Raw genomic sequence first — 19,818 nt, forward strand, 5'->3', positions numbered from 1 at the left:
AATGTTCATTTTACCTGCACTATGTGGGTAAAATGAACAGCGGTTGGTGGTAAAACGAACACCATGCAAAAAACGTGAGCAAAACAAATATTTCTGAAAATTTTCATTGCCCCACCGAAAATACATCCATTAATGATTGTAACCCATTCAAAAAGAATTCTTAAGCTATCAGATTTGACATCATATCATAACGATATTCACCTCACTGAAAAACCTTAAGTCTTCCGAGCCAAAAGCTACGTCAGTTCTAATTTTCAAACGTGGTTTTCAAAAATCTTAGTGTTCGTTGATATTTTTACTTCAATTGACCTACGTATCAACTCGAACACTCAGATTTATGCTCTAAATCGTCCGTGCGTGATAAAAATCCATCGAAATTTGTTTTTTCTTGATAAAAGGCACGATGTTCATTTTACCACCCCTGTTCATTTACCACCACTTCCCCTACACTGGAAGACTGCTTTCGCTTTGGCCGGCGCTTCGCCAGCTCGAATCGCTTTTTGATGGTCCAGTCAATCGGTGGAGAAGGTACATCCCATCTTCTGTCTCCGACTCGACAAAGTTGGGACACAGGCGGAAATGTAGCATTAGTTAGTCGGTGAAACAGATTTTGAGCACTTGTTAGCAATTCTTTGAATTTGTATAGGCCAGCCTTTTCCGCTAGACGAACTGCTCTAGTATACCCAAGTAACCGTACAGCTGTATATAGTTGCATTAATATCACTTTATATGCTTCTATAAAATATGGCATATAAAGTCATACTGCATTACATGTCTCGTTAATGCAGTATTAAAGTGGAAAAGGGCGCTATTAAAGTGTAAATACGGCTACATTTCCTAGCTCTATGCTGGCAATTGCTAAAGTATAGTTACTGTCTGTACCGTATAAAAGCTTTAGCCAAAGTGTATTTAATGCATGAAGGAAAGGATTAAAAATAGAAACACAAAATTTTTTTGTATTTTTTTGTTCGTTGGATGTCAGGTCAGCGTTGCTTTTTTTTTGACGATTCATATGTGTATTTTGTTTACTCCCTGTTGCTGGGATTTGAACCTAAATTAATTGTGTGATGTTTTCGATGACTCTCCGCGCCTATCCTCCGGACCATGAATGCTGGATGTCTTGGCCGAGAAAATTGTGCAACTTCAAGCAGCTCCCTTTCATTGCCAGTGATAAATATTGTCGATTGAAAGTGTGTAAGCAACTCAGGATTACGTCGAATCATGATAGTGTTTTTAGTGCACTTATTCCTTGTGGTTCAAGGAACAAGTGTACCGAATACGTTTTAATGATCCGATGCAAGCGTGCACCCTTATCACATTTTTTGGACTCTACAAACTTTGTGATAGTCCAATTTGGGGTGAAGTGCGCAATAAGTAAGTGGACACGACTGTTGCACTTACAAGTTTACCACGGCTGTCGCTTTTTTGCTGTTGAGATTTTGTTTTGTTTTCATTGGGTGGTATGAATAAAAAACTTTGAACTTTACTACATGTAGCATCTACTCAAAAACAAAATCCACAAAGTTTACTACACTTTTGGTATGAATAAAAAACTTTTCGAACATGTAGTACTTACTACTTTCGAACATGAGCAGTGAGCTGCACGTTAAGAAATTTCCATTCAGAGTGCAGAGTGATTCTGCACGTAAAGAACAATCTATTCAGAGTGACGCCCAAAATTAATACAATCATGCATATGAAGAAAATGCATGGAATCTAATCGATTACGCGACAATTTGCACAAATCATGAAGGTGCTGTTATTTGACAAAATTTGTAGTGTAATTTTGCGATTAGTCTGGTACCGTAAATTCGGGTGAAATTGATCAGTAGGGTGAAATTGATCACTGTGTCACACGATTTTATTTCCCTCTAATAGAGCACATAAATCAATGTAACCCACGTAAATGAACGTTGTTTGCCTAAACTATTGTCGAATTGCATGTTGTGAAGCTTTTTGTGTTAAGGAATATTAATTTCTATGAAAATAATTGAAAATTCCATAATCGTATTCTGTGTGGTATTGGCAGACATCAATAAACTTATAGTTTTAAACAAGGACTTGGACATGGTGTCAACCTGAAAATTTGTAAGGATGCTTGAAATATATCCCCAAAACGAATTTTATCATCAAAATTCGTACCAATTTGTTCATTTTCTTGTAATAATTGAATGTTTTTATTGATATCAGAAGATTCCTACAGAAATTGCCTACATTTAGGCGTTTTCTGCGGTATTGGTGAAAAATAATTGTTTATTATTTTCATAAATTATGCATTGTTAAGAATTTGGCTAGCCTATTTGGTTTCAGGAGGCTCAAATTAAATAAGTAAAGTTGTTTTCAAAACTAACAATAATGGTTTTGACAGGTGATCAATTTCACCCCGAAATGGAACTCCTTGATTTTTTATTTTAGAGACGATTTTCAGCACTAAAATCACAACTGTATGAAAATGTGAGTATATAAATCAATGAGGCTCACTGTCGTACTTGTTTTCCTGCATTAAGTTGTTTGGAATTGGCAACATCATAGAAAACAGACATGGAAAACAGTGAAAAGTGATCAATTTCACCCGAAATTACGGTATTCTCTTTATGTCTATGATTTTATGATGATGGTACATCAAAGAATTTTCTGGGTGGTTTTCGGCCTTCGCCAACGCCAGTGATTGATGATTTTTTAAATACTAGCTTAACATCTATGAAGAGATCTTGAGATTACAGCTGTCAAATTAGGAACCACATATTTTCTAGCACCAGTACTGAGATTGTGGTGAAATTACGGTAGAATTTTGATGCTCCCCGTGTGTTTTCTTAACAGCATGTTGAATTCCTGAAGTTCTAAGTGTTTCTGCGATATTCTCGTTATTTTGGTGGGGTTTCTGATAGTATCCTTGGAATGTCTAGAACTTAGAATGTCGAGATTTTTATGGGAATTGTAGTGATTCCATTGGTAGTCGTTAGAATTCAATGAGGATCTCCCCTAAAACACCAGGGTTCCCTTTGAAATTATCAAAATTCTTGTCGATTTCACAAAAAATCCCATTGAAATCTATAAAATATTTACCGACATTCAAATCGTTTATATTAAACCGTTGCTTTGAAATTCCAACGGAACTGGAGATCAACGGAATCTTAAAGGTTTTTACAATAATTACGAAGATTGGTTTTCAGAATTACAAATATTCACACAATAATTTCAGGAATCCCACCGCAATCTCATAGATTCTTACAAAAATACCGTCTCAAAGATACCCACAGAATTTCAAGAGATTAATACTCGGAATCCCATTCCCACCCCAATTCTAGAGTTTTTAACAGATTCCTAATATTTTCGCAATATTCCTAGAATGGTATTTAAATTTTCAGAATTATCATAAAAAATCCGACATCCCTATCGGAATCTCAAAGTTCCTACAGGAATTCCGGAATTCAAAAGGAAATCTGAGATGTCAGAATTTACACGTATAATTCAGAATTACTTTATCAATATCTGAATTCCTACCGACATCCTAATATTCCTAGAAAATAACATAATTATCGTAATGCCAGAATTCACACGGATATTACAAATTGCTACTGCCGGTAATCTTACCGGAATCTCAGAATAGGCGGAGCGAAAGTTTTCGTAACCTCAGAATTCCTTTGCAAAACTCAAAATACCTTCCGATATATCAAAACTCATATCGTTTTCCCATGATTTTTACTCAAAAGTAAATTATTCCATTCAATTCCGCAAACTCAAAGCATGTGTAGCAACCTCTGAAGCTAACTACCAGTAGCTTTGTAGTAAATGCTACCTTTATTCATAGCAATGCGTTGTTTGTAGTATGTTCGAAAGGTGTAGAAAGGAAAATGACACAAACATGTTCCACTCGTGTTCCACATATAGCGTTTACTACCGAGAATGTAGTAAACTCTACTTTACTACATTTTATTCATACGGCCCATTGTGTGGGGCTAAATCTTCACGTTTTATATATCGTTTTAGCATCTCGGAACATTGAATCGTCGATAGCCGTGTGGTGTGCGCACGGGCCTATCAATCGTAAGATTTTTGGTTCAATTGCAGGCTGTTGCTTATTTTTTGTTTTCAAATTCTGGTTTCTCGTAAGATAAATCTACGAATTTCAACAAGATTTCTTGTGATGAATTTTCATAAGGGATATTCAACTATTTCTATAGTCTATTTGCCTGAGTGAGGGGAAGGTTGACAATAAATAGAGCAATGAAATCTTGCCATTTTTGTTGCGATGAAGCATTGGGCCGTATGAATAAAATGTAGTAAAGTAGAGTTTACTACATTCTCGGTAGTAAACGCTATATGTGGAACACGAGTGGAACATGTTTGTGTCATTTTCCTTTCTACACCTTTCGAACATACTACAAACAACGCATTGCTATGAATAAAGGTAGCATTTACTACAAAGCTACTGGTAGTTAGCTTCAGAGGTTGCTACACATGCTTTGAGTTTGCGGAATTGAATGGAATAATTTACTTTTGAGTAAAAATCATGGGAAAACGATATGAGTTTTGATATATCGGAAGGTATTTTGAGTTTTGCAAAGGAATTCTGAGGTTACGAAAACTTTCGCTCCGCCTATTCTGAGATTCCGGTAAGATTACCGGCAGTAGCAATTTGTAATATCCGTGTGAATTCTGGCATTACGATAATTATGTTATTTTCTAGGAATATTAGGATGTCGGTAGGAATTCAGATATTGATAAAGTAATTCTGAATTATACGTGTAAATTCTGACATCTCAGATTTCCTTTTGAATTCCGGAATTCCTGTAGGAACTTTGAGATTCCGATAGGGATGTCGGATTTTTTATGATAATTCTGAAAATTTAAATACCATTCTAGGAATATTGCGAAAATATTAGGAATCTGTTAAAAACTCTAGAATTGGGGTGGGAATGGGATTCCGAGTATTAATCTCTTGAAATTCTGTGGGTATCTTTGAGACGGTATTTTTGTAAGAATCTATGAGATTGCGGTGGGATTCCTGAAATTATTGTGTGAATATTTGTAATTCTGAAAACCAATCTTCGTAATTATTGTAAAAACCTTTAAGATTCCGTTGATCTCCAGTTCCGTTGGAATTTCAAAGCAACGGTTTAATATAAACGATTTGAATGTCGGTAAATATTTTATAGATTTCAATGGGATTTTTTGTGAAATCGACAAGAATTTTGATAATTTCAAAGGGAACCCTGGTGTTTTAGGGGAGATCCTCATTGAATTCTAACGACTACCAATGGAATCACTACAATTCCCATAAAAATCTCGACATTCTAAGTTCTAGACATTCCAAGGATACTATCAGAAACCCCACCAAAATAACGAGAATATCGCAGAAACACTTAGAACTTCAGGAATTCAACATGCTGTTAAGAAAACACACGGGGAGCATCAAAATTCTACCGTAATTTCACCACAATCTCAGTACTGGTGCTAGAAAATATGTGGTTCCTAATTTGACAGCTGTAATCTCAAGATCTCTTCATAGATGTTAAGCTAGTATTTAAAAAATCATCAATCACTGGCGTTGGCGAAGGCCGAAAACCACCCAGAAAATTCTTTGATGTACCATCATCATAAAATCATAGACATAAAGAGAATACCAGACTAATCGCAAAATTACACTACAAATTTTGTCAAATAACAGCACCTTCATGATTTGTGCAAATTGTCGCGTAATCGATTAGATTCCATGCATTTTCTTCATATGCATGATTGTATTAATTTTGGGCGTCACTCTGAATAGATTGTTCTTTACGTGCAGAATCACTCTGCACTCTGAATGGAAATTTCTTAACGTGCAGCTCACTGCTCATGTTCGAAAGTAGTAAGTACTACATGTTCGAAAAGTTTTTTATTCATACCAAAAGTGTAGTAAACTTTGTGGATTTTGTTTTTGAGTAGATGCTACATGTAGTAAAGTTCAAAGTTTTTTATTCATACCACCCATTGAGTAAGATGATGCAATGAAGCATTGAATGGTGACCGTATATCACCCATTAATGCACATTTCACTGCTACAACAGAACAATGCTACATTGCATTCATAAAATGGAATTAAAGCATTACTGCACGCATATTGCAGAATAAAAGCAATGATGCATTGCACTCGTTGAATTAAAGTTAAAATACGGTAATGCCTTAATGCTTGTGGTTACTTGGGTATACAGCTGTACGGTTACTTGGGTACGCCTGGACAGAACGGGAAGGGCCTTTTTCGCTCACGTTCCATCTAAAATCTATGGAATATGCAGACACATCGGTAAAATATTGGGCCAGTTTTTCGCTAATTTCTCTTGGATTATCTGACAAAGTGTCACCAATCATTGAAGAGAATCCTTTTATTCTCCTCTTTCGACTCAAAGAGTTAATCCCACGCCAGAATTCAACTGGAGAGCTGGATACATTTATCCCGTTTAGGAAGCTTTCCCAGGCCTTCCTTTTAGATTCCGCCATTATTTTTCGACAGGTGCGACGAGCTTCACGGAATCTTCCTATGTACAGCTCTTAATCGGGATGTTGAGGGTTGATTCTTTTCAATTTTCGAAGTGCTTTCCTTCGCAATTTCACGGCTTCCTCTACTTGTGGGTTCCACAAGTAGGTTGCTTTGAGTCCTACTTTGGACGATGACATAGGTATACTTGATTTCCCTGCTTTTCTCATAAGTTCTGCGATTTGTTGTATCGAATACTGTTGGTCTTGGTCGAAGGGTGCTAGTAGATTACTTTCGTAGCTCTCCCAGTCGGCCGAACCAAACAGCCATTTTCTGAGGCGAGTGGTTTCAGGGAGGGCGTCGTTTCCTAGGATAAATATTGGATAGTGATCACTGCCGCACGTGTCGTCAGCCCTACGCCAACTAATATTTCTAGCTACTCCGCTAGAACATATCGTCAAATCTATAGCAGATTCAGCTACACCACGTGAAAATGTGTTGCAGCCGTCATTGAGTATAATAAGGTCCTTGTCTTCTGCCATTTGTGCGATGATATTTCCTCTCATGTCATTTTGTGTTGATCCCCAGGCCATGTTGTGGGCATTGAAGTCGCCTAGTAAGAGGAATGGAGGTTCGAGCTCGTTCAAAAGATCCTGAAGTTTGTTTTCAAAGTTTTCACAATTTCTCGGAGGAACGTAGATTGACACAGTAAGTTTGCTGTTCTGGTACAATTGAATCGCGAGTGCTAGTAGATCACTCTTCAAAGGAACTACACGATGAGGTGTTGTAGAATGATGTGAAATCGGTTTACTCTTAAGGTACCATTTGTAGGTTCCTCCTAACCAAGAATCAATGCAGCGTGTCTGCTTAACATGGGTTTCTTGAAGCGCAAGAACGATCGGTTGCAGTTGTTTTGCTAGGACAATCAGATCATTGAGATTCTTAGGGTGGCTGCTTATATTCCACTGCGATTATCTTCTTGGAGTCATTTTGGTTTGTTGATGTTGAGGATAAACAGGATCTCACAGAGGCTGATCTGTGCTCACTCGATGACTGATTTTGCTGAGCGTTTTCAAGGATGTTCTGGAAAATGTTTTCTTGGAGATCGTTTTCGTATTCCGATATTTTACTAGTTCTACTTGCCTGAGATGTTAGGCAACCCATGTCAACTGCCGCCCAAGGCTCATCAGAAAAATCTGGAACATCTCGGATCAGGGTTGACATGGGGGGCCTTGCTCTACTAGAGCCATACGATTTACGGGCGATGTGCTTATCTGGTGCTCTACTGGTGGATGGCTGTTGATTTATACAGTAGATTGCGTCGTACTCTTCAGCGGATAAGGTGTTCGATCGGGTAGTTCGAATTGAACAGTACGTTCCCATAACATTATATGCTTGATGATGATATGGTCGATTGTTTGCAGTGTGGTTATTGATTACATGCGATGATTGCTGGGGACAGACGATCACTGTGGTAGGTTGAAGGTCGACGGGTTGGGGTATTGCGTCCCGGACTATCTTCCTAACCGACAGTGCTTCTCTTCCTGGAAGTGAGGGGGGTACGTTACATTACCCTCCCGCAAACCGCCTGGATGATGAAGAACTGCTATTGATGATTGATCTATTGTAAGTTGGGCTATTTGATGATGGGGATGTATTGGCCATGATCGAATTAGTGTTTCTGGTGATCAAAACTGTCGGCTACAGCGTTCTGCACGGAAAAAATCCGTTGCCGGAATCATGAACAAAAACCCATGGAATCATAAAATTTTATGTTTCATGATTTCATGACTACAAGTCATGAAACCATGGCTATTAATGCATTAATTGCATTTTAATCGTCAATCAAAGTAGACGTGTTTTTTATTCGCTGAAACCCGCGCGCGATTCGATTTTGTTTTAATTATTCTATTTTTTGCGTACGTCATGAACTGCGAAATTTGTGCTTTGGACGCTTCTGCCGACTCGGTTTTGTGGACATGTGCGGGGTGTCCACGTAAATTCCACGCCGCGTGTATCGGTGTTACGGTGCAGCGGAGTTCATTGAGGAGGAAAGATAGAAAATTGATTGACTTCACCTCATATGTTTTGCCTTGCTGTGAGTCTTGCCAAGAACTCGTACAAGCAAAATTGAACATAAAAAAGCTGAATGAAGAGCATAAACTTCTTACAGAGCAGCTCCATGCTAATACAGAAGTGTTGCATCGCTTCAATTTAAATAATGAAAAACCAAGCATAATCAACGAAGCTTTTGAAGGACTTGAGATTCTGATGTCTGCAATAAAAAATGAGCTGGCTATTATTAACAAGTCAAGTAGCTTGGCTGGAAGCGTTGCAACTATAAAAAATCACATAACGACGGTTCTTGACATAGTTGCCCAGAAAAACAATGATTATTTGACAAATACGTTAACATCATTTAAGTCCGATGTATCCACTGAGCTGCGGAACATAAATGACGATCTATGTCAAATAAATCAGCTGCAATTGGACATGGCCGCCACAACGTCTGCAAGTATGAACCCAAATTTATTTGTGGATATTGTCGACAAGCTGAAAGCATGGTCAGCAAACATATTGTCTACAAAAAGCATTGAACCGTTGACACATGAGGCGTATCCTAGTTTAGAAGTTGAAATGGAAAAGTCCGAAGATACTTCAGGATGGCGTTTATTAGGTGACAAAAAAATATGGAAGGCCGATTGGACTTCATATGATGCGCGCAAAATGCATCGCGAGCGGCAGCAAAAACTGGCTGAAAAGGCCAAGCAAAAACGTAAAAGGCGAAACAGATTGCCACAAAACACACAACAACCCGCAAGGAGTAAATATATGAATAAAAGTCACCCGCGTCCAACCACCGTTAATGGAAGAAACTACAATGAGCTGAGCTACAACAGATGTTCCATCATCCATCAGAGAAATACCAGTAGGAACTGTTACAACCGTAGCAATACTAATGCCGCAGGAGATATTGACTTCAGAACAAATACTCCTCTTCTAGACAGAGAATTACTAGCAGCAGCGAAGGAAAGATTTTCGAGACCACCTCCCACTTCGTATCGTCCAACCATAGCATTCCAGAGAGGAGAAGTGCTGAACCCGTACCCTAGCGACAGACAACCGAATACGCCACACCGAACAAATGCCGCACCAGCACGTTTGAATGGAAGGTGCTCCTGCCAGTGTTTTTGCCAGAATTGACGCACTTCACAGAGGAAGGTAATATTAGTATCTTAACACGCAATGAATGTATTGCTAATAATTTAGGCTATGACGAAGGCTCAAATGACTGCGGCAACCATTCGAGTTGTGATAGGAATTGTATAAATTTAAATGATGAACACTTAAATGAATCTGATAATGCAAGGCATGATGTAGACCTTCCAAAAGCTTCCGAGGCTCTTGTTTATTGTCAGAATTTCAATCGTATGAGAGGATCTTCAAAAATCAAGCAAATCCATAAAAACATATTAGCGTCATCTTTTTCGATCATATTAGGCACAGAAACAAGTTGGGACGAATCTATAAAAAGCGAAGAAGTTTTCGGATGTGATTATAACGTTTTTAAAGACGATCGCGATTTTCTTATGTCACAAAGAAAATCAGGAGGAGGGGTCCTCATTGCAGTCTCTTCAAAATTTAATTCTGAAATTATTTGTTCTTCGAAATTCAAAGAGTTTGAACATGTTTGGGTGAAAGTAAATATAGAAAGTACACATATATGGTGACTTCAACCAACGCAATGCTGACTTCATTCCTGATTTTGAAAATGAGGGCATCATGCTTCCAGTGGTCGGGGAAAATGAAACGTTACAATTAATTTTCGACAAAATTGCAATTTTGGGCTTGAACCAAATTAATCATGTAAAAAATCGGCAAAATTGTTACCTTGACTTTCTATTGACAAACATCCAAGAAGATTTCTACGTTACTGAAAGTATTGCACCCTTGTGGAAAAATGAAGCATTTCATACAGCACTGGAATACTCATTATTTATTCACAATTACAATTACAATTACAATTCACAATCATCGCTGGAGTAGTTGTTGTTGTATCGTTGTGTTACTTTTGCCGCTCCGTATTTTTACGCCCTTTAAGCCTGTTTCTGTTGAATTTAATATTGTGACTCTGTGATATTCCTGGCATTGTGCATATTCTTTCGAATTATCGTGGACAAATTGAAAATATCGAGATAACCCCGATAAAATGACCGAAAACAAATCTAAAGTTTACGCCGATCTTGTGAAATGCTCTAAGTGTGCGGTTGTTATATACACCGAGCTTGCTCTGTACGTAGTATGCAGCGGAACGTGTGGAAATTCTTTCCACATTGCGTGTGCCGGTATGAGTAGAGACCATCTGCGAGCTTTAAGGCACGGTCTAATGTGGATGTGCAATGAATGTTTACCAGCTTTCAACAACTGGAAAAACTCCCAACAGAAGACGATACCTCCTACCGACTTGGACAAACTACACTGTGAAATTGCTGAATTAAAAAGTCAAGTATCTTTGATCGTGGATACACTGCAACGAACTTCAAATGATACTTCTGTCGAGTAAGGGTATGCGATATGGATTTTTTCCATGTCGATACGAAACGAAACGATACGCGGAATATCTTGCGCTGATAATGACGAAACGAAACGAAATTTAAAAATGTTTCGTGTAACTCGATACGAAATCAAATATCTGACGGAATTTTTCGAAACGAAACGAAATTTTTGAATTTGTTTCGCGGAATACACGTTTAAGTTTTTTTTTCTTGTCAAAAGCTGGAAATTTGATGATAGGCATAAAAACGTCTTTTTAAATCCTCTACCATATGGAAACCTTAGTGTTGCTCAGCGGAATCCTTACATTTTTGGTAAGACTCTTTTCTGTTTGTTTGAAATCTTCTTAATAACTTTATAAGGTTTCATTTCAACATACCTATCTGACATTCACACAAGGCAATGAGTGGATTTAATTTAAATGTTACAACTAAGAAGTGGGTCGAAAAGCAGTTACAAACATTTAAAACAATCTCAAAAATATTGAGAAGAGCCCAAAATTATTTGATTTTTAGAAATGCCTTACAATTTTTTTAATCATGTGGATGTGATGTTATGCTAATATATACCATAAAACATGGAATAATGCTATTCATTTTTTTTGCTGTACTTTATGCTTTGTGGCTTGAATGAATGTGTTCGGGGACACAAGTCGATAAGTGATCATGAAAACACTAAACTGAGAAGCAGACTCTGTCCCAGTTGGAACATAACGCCAGAAAGAAGAAAAAAATAAGTAGAACAGAGGATTCACTGGAATATTTGCTTTAGTATTTGCTGAAGTATTAAATTAAATTAAATTGGAAAGAATCCATCAACACATATCTAAGAAATCAATCAAGATAAATTAAAAAGAACTGCAAAAGTAATAAACTCCAAGAGATATTGCGGCAGCAACTTAACCAGGATTGCCTGTTGGGATTAATTTAGAAGTTCCTAATACATTTTCTGGAAAAGCCTTGCATAAACTGTGAATTAATTCTTGGAGGGATCAAATATTGATGAATGCAAACTTTTCGAGTAAACCTTGTAGAAAATACTGAAGGTATTTCTATTATTTTGTAGAGCAAATACTGGAGAAATGATCCTATTCCAAAATCTGTGAAGGAAATTTCTGGACGATTTCTTGAAGAATTAAGGATTGTTGATATTATCTCATTTTCAGATTCTTTGTTTAAAACTGACTACAGAATTACATTTTCACTAAATTTTGAGCCTCGAGAGTATTTTAAAAAATATTTGAAAATTTCGAAAAAATGTTTTGAACCTGGACTACATAGCATAGACGAACCGCAAATAAGATTGACAAGTTCACCCATGTTCGATCAGACAATCCGTCTTTCAATGAGCTAAATATAATGTTTGGCTTATTTTTTTTTCTCGAGATTCAGATGTGCGAAAATCGAAAAAAAAATGTTGCGCTTATCTATTGTGAAATATCCTAGGTACCCCACCAAACTTGAATCTAAATCCGGAACAAATTTTAATGGTGCATGCAATGCATGAATCAAATTTATAACTGATCTGTGATTTTTACTAAAACAAATCATCAAAATCGATCGAAAGATGGCGAAACTAGAGAATTTTGAAACATGATGTCGGTATTGAAAAGGTTAAGACCTTTGTCTTGCGGCAATTGGCTTCCAATACTTGTAATGATATATTACACGGGTAGAAATCAGAATGCAAAAACTAGATTATAACTCATGATATCATGATTCCAGCGTGTTTTCGTCTTATGAAAATACACCATGATTTGTACTCATGATATCATGAGTCAGATTGCCGTAACGCAACACACGCGTTAGGTTTTTGTAGCTGATTGCTCGGAATCATGATTCAAATGCCAAAAATGCTGAGCCGCGCATCCGTTTATGATCGACAAAATAAAAAAAAAATAAAAATAGCAAATTTTGAGATTCGAGCCAAGAACCTTCCAATTGTGAGCCACGTACTCTACCACTTAACCGCTTCGTCATCTAGAAATAAGAGTGATCGATACGAATGTGATGAAGCAAAGAGCGCCGCTTAGTGTTTTCACACTGGATGTTACGCTTATGAGGAATCATGATTATGACTCCAGGAACCATGATTTGTGATCCTGATATTATGACCTAACCAATTTATGAATTTCATGATTTGTAAATCATGGTGCGGGGATCAGATTTTTATCCGTGTATCAATATTCGCATTTTTTTTAATTGGGGGTCGTGAGGAAATTATGTCACGTTATAAGATGAGAGAGGAGTTGGTGGTATGATACAGCGTGAATAAACCTAGATTCATTTTTCGATATAAAATAATGTATGCATCTTCCTTGTTTGAGGTGAATATAAATCGAAGGCATACCTCAGAATTTCAAGAGCACAAATCTAACAAACTCGACAGCGGTTCAAGCTGAACACTTGATCGATTGGCCATCGAGTAACCAATCGATAGAGTTTTCAGCTTGAATGGACGTCTGGTTCTTTAGGTTTGTGCTCTTGAAGATTTAAGGTGTGGCTTTGGATCACCCAAATCAACTTTTTTTTTACGGCGACAGCGAGTTTTATGACACAACAACGAAATCGCGGCGATTTTTGGTCGCCATCGCAGAAAAATCGCGTTGATTTGGGAGAGCCTTTACTCATTGATGCGTGCTATTAGTTTTCTCTTCTATTCTCCCGCTGTTCTTATGCAGAGTTAAAAGTGACGTCATAGAGGGAAAGCAAGAGAGAGAACTAATGCGCGCATCAATAATTTGCACCACCTGAGCAAATCCAGAACATCAGGGACTTACGCTCCGCAGCTTTTTTTGACATTTGTGTACAAACAATTTTTGCGATATATGAACGGATTTGCTCAAAAGGACACGCAATGTTCCCCGGAGGAAACCGTGGTTTTGCTCTCTTCATCCTAATGGAAGATAACATTGCGGTAGTTCATCAAACGCAGTTGTTCCTTTCCTGGGCTATTCGCCGCGAGGAATTTAGGGCAAATGGGCGTTTTTGGAAACTTCACTACGGCAGTGCAGTTTATCGTATCCTGCGGACCAGTCAATACTACAGTCATCCCTCAGTTATGGATAGCACACAGATATGGATCGAAGTTGGATTAAACGGAGAATATCTCATCAAATAGAGTAGCAATTACGCAAAACTCATTTTTCCTTTGCGAACCATAAATCTATACACAGAAAAAAATCCGTTCTCGTATCCGTGAACAGCAGGCGTGAACTCGTCAACAACAAAAATACACCGTGAACTAGATCATGTATACGAGACCAATCATGGTAGTTCACGGTGTATTTTTGACAGTTCACGTTTTCCAGAACGCTTTTTTGAGCGTGTACAGCATCGCAATCAAAAATAACATTTGTTCCATTCGTAGGAAATAAAATGTCATACATATGCCTAGAAGCGTTGATTCATATTTGTGGGGCATTGAAATCCATACCACAGTTATGAATCTAAGATAAGACGATTCCTAAAGAAACGCCAAAACGTATGCTTTCACTAGCACACCATTCGTTTGTCTCGCAGATAATTTGCTGTTATAGTGATCTGATCCATGATATGAGTCGATTTGATCCATAGGGTAAATTATGTATTTTGAACAGTCTAAGGATATGTCTGGAAACGGCGGTTGGTTAACTGCCTTAGATACTAATATTTTATTACCGTATGATACTTATATACTTAATGTATCATTGTTTTTTGAGTTTCTGGAGAGAAAAAGCTTACAAACTGTAGCATTAGCTGCCAAAATAGCGTTTTTTAATTGCCTGTCTGTTATACATTTCGGTCATCATACATTTATACATTTTGGACACCCTCATGTGAATATAATTTGGACAGGGGCGTTATCTCACTATCTATTCAATGGTTTCTTAAAGAGACGATCATATAATAATGTTTGAAGAGTTTACATGTGACTTATGCATTTTTTCGCTCATTGGATGTGTATATTAGTGATAATCAATAATTTAATTTAATGCAAGCAAATATCATCAGATCCACGAAATACGCCTGCAAGTATACATGCATGCGACATTCGAGTGCGTTTCATTAGATGGCCAAATTATATAAACTGAACAAAAACCGTAATCTATTTTGGAAACCACCTGATTTATGCCTTATATACTCATGTTAAGATTTTAGATGAACTTAGCTTCAATTTTAGACATATTTTATCATATTGCCACCTTTAAACTTTTTATTAATGCCTATTCTGAGCGCTATTATTGCATTTAATGTTTGTTCTTGAAACGTACATCCTCTTGCATTCGTAGGTTTCACAGGTGTTCTGTTGATACAATTTACAATTTTGATATTTTTGAAGCCAATTTGTAATTGTTATGAAAATGGCCATCATTAATGAGTAACATAGTGTATTAATAATGCTGCTATTTCGCCGAACTAGATGAATTCATCACGGAAGCGGCGAAGAAAGGAGAACACTGCGAAGTCGTCACCCTTGACATTAAGAAGGCTTACGATAAAGTTTGGCACAGAAACATCTTAGAAACTATCATCGAGAACAATCTTGGAACAAACATGAACACATTCCTCAACAATTTTCTTCAGCACAGATCAGCCAGGGTTAGTTTTGCAGGCGCCCTATCAAAGTCTAAACACCTGGAAAATGGAGTTCCTCAAGGGTCTGTATTATCAGTTTCCCTGTTTCTATTGGCTATGAACTCGGTGTTTTCTATCGTTCCAAAGAATGTGCAAGTCTTTCTGTACGCAGACGATATAATCCTAGTGGCTGCAGGAAAACGCGTCAGTTACCTGAGAAAACGACTCCAAAAAGCGGTTAATCTAGTAGACAAATGGGCTACAGATATCGGGTTCAACTTATCTTCTTCTAAATCATCCACAATGCACTGCTGCAAACTAAAGCGTCACCGTAGATGGCATCTTGAGGGCGCCAAAATCATTCTAAACGATAATGAGCTAGATAAACCGAAGGTAAAAAGAATGCTTGGAGTGCTATTTGACCCGAAATGCACCTTCAATGCATATACGAAGCACGTAAAAGAAGAATGCGGAAGTCGACTAAACCTACTCAAAGCTATATCGAAAGGTGCGGATCGGAAAACATTGTTGTATATTGGAAACTCGATAGTAATGTCGAAACTTTTTTACGGAATGGAACTATTAGGAAATGTAAATATAGAAAAACTTTCTCCCGTATACAATCATGTTATTAGAACAGCATCTGGGGCTCTAAAAACATCTCCAATACTTTCTCTGATGGTGGAAAGTGGGTGCCTCCCATTTCAGCACGCGGCAACATTGACAATCATCAAAAAAGCGTGTGCAACTCTTGAAAAATCTGCAAGCGAAACTAGCAATCTATGGGTCAAAGCCGATACTTTATTCCAGACGCTAACAGGAAAACCATTGCCAAAATTAAGCAAACTGCATACAATGTTCCACAGAGCGTGGAACAAGAAAAAACCTTCTATAGACTGGACTGTAAAATCAAAAATCAGAGCTGGACAAACACCTCATCTGGCACAGGATATTTTTCGCCGACTAGTTTCGGAAAATTATGAAAACTTTGACCATTGGTACACAGATGAATCACTTGCAGAAGGAAAAGTGGGGTATGGAGTTATTGGACCTGGCATTAGAATTGAACAAAGTCTTCCTGAACAATGTTCAGTGTTCACGGCGGAAGCTGCAGCTTTGGCCCATGCAGCTCATCGTGCTAAAACCAGGTCTGTAATATTCAGTGACTCAGCCAGCTCCCTTCAAGCGTTGGAGTCAGGGAAATCAAAAATTCGTACATACAAAAAATCGAAAAAGTTATTAAAGACAAAGACTTGAGGTTCTGCTGGATACCAGGTCACTCTAGGATTCCAGGAAATGAAGAAGCGGACAGTGCAGCAAACTGCGGCAGACACAAACCAGTTGGAGAAGAAGATGTACCAGCGCAAGACATAAAAGTATGGGTTACACGAGAAATCTGGCGTGCACATTAATCAGCCTGGGACCAAGCGCCTAGGAGTAATTTGAAGATAGCTAAACCAAACGTTGGAAGATGGATTGACCGACCAAACCGCAAGGAGCAAATAGTCTTGACTAGACTTCGTATTGGTCACGCCTGGTTCACGAAACGCTACCTCTTTGAGAAAAATTCTCGTGAAAAATGCACTCTCTGTGACCGCTACCTGTCCGTTCATCATGTATTGGCATCATGCCAGTCGTACAACGCGGCGCGTCGAGAACTAGGAATTAGCAACGAGCTACGAAGAATTCTTCAGAATGAAAAAATGACCGAAACCAAACTCATTAGCTTTACGAAAAAGATAGGAATTTTCAAGTGCATATAATATGTAACAGTTACAAATGTTCATTTTTTAAATAAAGTACTCAATAGAGACGAATGCCCCTTCTGGGTAAAGTCTCTCTAAACAAAACAAAAAAAATTAATAATGCAATACATGATTTTCCGTACATAAATTCCTCATCATCTCATCGTAAATAAGCATAGAACAACCAGCCTGTCCAAATTATATGCATGTCCAAGTTATATACGTTACCCTAATACGGACCCATTTTTGACTGTAACTAGGAGTAGAAGCGAATGCTTTGCCTATTTTTGTTCGAAATTAAACTCCAATTTCGCGAAATTCCGTTTTATTCCGTTTGTTTTCAATTTTCCGTGGAAATATTTTAACAATTTAGCGAAACGAAACGAAAAAGCAAAATACAAATTTCGCCTGTCCGAGTTCCGTGGAATTCCGCGGAATTTCGTTTCGAAGCGTATTTGACGGAATCATTCGGTATTTCGCATACCCTTACTGTCGAGAGCCTACAGTTACGCCATTCTACTCCTATCACAACTGCTAAGGTATACGTTTCAAATGATGTCTACGAGTGCGATACGAAGAACGATAATCAATCCCGACGATCCCAACCAACTGATGACGTACAAACAAAAGTGATTGACGCCTGCTTCTCGCTGCTGCTGACTAACATCAGCAATAACGTTCTCGAAGATGATATAGAGGCAATGGTTTGTCGATGTCTAGGTGCCCCGGTGGAAGACTGCCTGAATGTGGTGAAATTGGTTTCGAAACGAACGGATTGTCGCCTGCTGGATTACATTTCATTCAAAGTCAAACTGAAGGAAAAGTGGAAGGATTTGGCTTTGCGCAATTCAACATGGCCTGAAGGAATTGAGTTCCGTGAATTCGAACACCGTAGAAAAATAGTTTGGAAACCTTAAATATGTACCTTCGTGATATTTTTGCGGTATTATTGTCCTTTGTTTTGGCTGTTCAATATGTCACTAAAATCCGGCAAATTTCCTAAAATCTGGAAGAAATCATTCTTAGTACCTATTTACAAATCAGGGAAGAAAACTGATATTCGTAATTATCGTGGAATTGCTATAATTTCCTGTATTCCAAAGCTCTTTGAATCCATTGTTAATAGAAAATTGTTTGGGCAATTAAGGAACAGAATTACAAATGCACAACATGGATTTTTTAAAGGCCGTTCCACTTCTACAAATTTACTAGAATTCACCAATTATACTTTGAATGCTATGGACAATGGTAACTATGTAGAGGCTCTGTATACTGATTTCAGCAAAGCATTTGACCGCATTGATATCTCTATGTTACTCTTCAAGTTAGAAAAAATAGGATTTGATAAACCATCTTTAAACTGGATACAATCATATTTAACAAATCGGCAACAAATAGTGAGATATAATGGTAAAAAATCGAATCCTATCCAAGTTACATCAGGAGTTCCTCAAGGCTCACATCTAGGACCTCTTCTTTTCATATTATATGTAAATGATATTTCCTACATTCTTAAGCATATAAATATTCTTATCTATGCCGACGATATGAAGTTATTCATGGAAATCAAGTATGCTAACGACATCGACATCTATCTGAGTGAAATATCTATTTTTGATGAATGGTGTAGTAAAAGCCTACTTCAGTTAAATGTTAAAAATTGTAATTTAATTACTTTTAGCAGAAAGCGAAACACAGAAGAAACAACTGTAGTTTTAGGAAATCAAATCGTTGAAAAATGCGATAGGGTCAGAGATTTAGGCGTAATTTTAGACTCAAAACTCACTTTTATCGATCATTACAACACCATTATACATAAAGCAACAAATATGCTTGGTTTTATCAAACGCTTTGGTTCTAACTTTAATGATCCATACACTATTAAAACTTTGTACGTCGCTTACGTGAGGTCTATATTAGAGTATTGTAGTATTGTATGGTCTCCTTTTATGAAGACGCATGAAGAACGTCTTGAATCAGTTCAAAAGCAATTTCTGTTATATGCTCTTCGTAAATTGGGCTGGACATCCTTCCCTCTTCCATCTTATGAATCAAGATGCATGCTCATTGATATTCAGACATTGAAAAAGCGCCGCGAATTCGCTATGGTTTCATTCGTGAACGATATTGTTTCGCATCGTATTGATTCTCCTAACCTATTAAACAGTTTAAATTTTTATACTCCTTCCCGGCAATTGAGGAATCGTAACTTGTTTTTTATTAATCACCGTCGTACTAATTATGCAAAATTTTCTCCTCTAAACCGAATGATGAGTTTATATAATCAACATTGCGAAACAATAGACTTAACAATGTCGCGTAGTAACCTAAGAATATACTTTAACTCTGTAAGATATAGCAGTATATAGATTTAAGTGTTAACATGTAGTATACTTTGATTGACGATAATAAATAAATAAATAAATCAAGAATTTGTGTGCTCAGGGCGTTACATAAATCCAACCGTCACTTTTTTCATTTAAGTCAACACGTATTCTGCAATCGG

This window comes from Aedes aegypti, chromosome 1 (assembly GCF_002204515.2).
Source record: "Aedes aegypti strain LVP_AGWG chromosome 1, AaegL5.0 Primary Assembly, whole genome shotgun sequence".
NCBI classification, from domain to species: Eukaryota; Metazoa; Arthropoda; class Insecta; order Diptera; family Culicidae; genus Aedes; species Aedes aegypti.